Source organism: Camelina sativa, chromosome 18 (assembly GCF_000633955.1).
Source record: "Camelina sativa cultivar DH55 chromosome 18, Cs, whole genome shotgun sequence".
Classification (NCBI taxonomy): domain Eukaryota; kingdom Viridiplantae; phylum Streptophyta; class Magnoliopsida; order Brassicales; family Brassicaceae; genus Camelina; species Camelina sativa.
Window position 1 is genome coordinate 10,160,680 of NC_025702.1, and position 1,475 is coordinate 10,162,154.

The following is a 1,475-nucleotide window of genomic DNA, read 5'->3' on the forward strand; positions in this document are numbered from 1 at the left end:
TCAAGGTTTTCAGACATATTAAAAGAATAATTAAATTATATGTTTTACTCTTCATCAATATATTATACAAAAAATTTCATTGGTTAATGCATTAAAATAATAGATTAAAAAAATTCAAAATTTTACCAAATAGTTACATTAAAATTACTAAATGACATCGACTATATATTTTGAAATTAATTTAAGTGTAAAATAACATTTAATATAAAATAGAGAGAGTATTCTGTATATGTAATACTAATTAAATACGTTAATAAAATTAAAATTTACATACTGTTGACTTTAATTAACAAGTTAACGAATTTCAAAAGTAACGTGTCAAAAGAAAATTAAGATTTTAAAATTCAAAAACATCCACGAGACAAAGCTTTTTCATATAAACAATATATATTTTTTAAATATCTAATTCTTTTGTTTTTATCAGTAGATGCAAATTCTGTGAAAGTAAAAGGTTGGTGATCAAAAGTAAAAGAAACTTGGGCGAGTACTCGTGTGAGGTGTTACTATCGAGCAATCAAGTAATTACTTATTTTAATTCCAATTTTTTTTTTTTTCTTTTTGAAAAATGACAACAAACAAATAAAAGTATATGTGTATATATACATACGTGTGTGCATGGACCTCCTCTATATGAGTGATCAAAATTGTGTTGGAGTGATCAGCCACAAATTCTTCTCATTCGATTCTCTCTCTTTCTTTCCTCACTCTCAAATGAAGGGAACTCTAAAATACTTAGCAGGAATCGCAGGACCAAATGGGTTTGGCTCAAGATCTACAGCTGAACATGTTACACAACATAGCGCCTTGTTTCCTCGTTCACATCTCACTGCCATAATCACGGGTTTGTCTCCCCTTCATCACTTAAAATATCATTTACTATTTCAGTCTTTATAATAGTTTTTATAGAGTAGATATTCGTGTGTCTTTCCAATCTTATGTCCGCATTCGTGTCCATCTCCTAACTACACAAGGAAGGTTTCACATTAAAGGTCCTAAATAAAATAAAAGAATAGATTCAAATATGGTAAAACCCAATAGTTGCGAACTTACGAGACCAAAGTACATCGTTGATAATTCCAAAAAGCTTTATTTTTACACAAGGAAGAAAAAGTACGATAATAAACTCCTCAAACCTAATGTTTTGAATCTTTATTTATATCAACAGCTTCTGATACTCACCTACTAGAGAGCATATATCTTATGTATAATAGTTCACTTATTGTCATTACTAGTCATTATTACTATTTTCATAACAAACAAAGTATAATTTTCCAAATAAGAAACTTGTTATAAATTGTGTCTTATACCACAACTTGTAAAATAAATTTTCCTGGGAAAGACACGATCATATTAAATTATTATGATATGAGATATGTGTTTTGTGTATGCCGGCGACAATATATGATTTTTGTCTCCATTGAATTGAAACATTAGGTATGGTTGGTTACAGCATATTGCCTTTATACAATTAATTG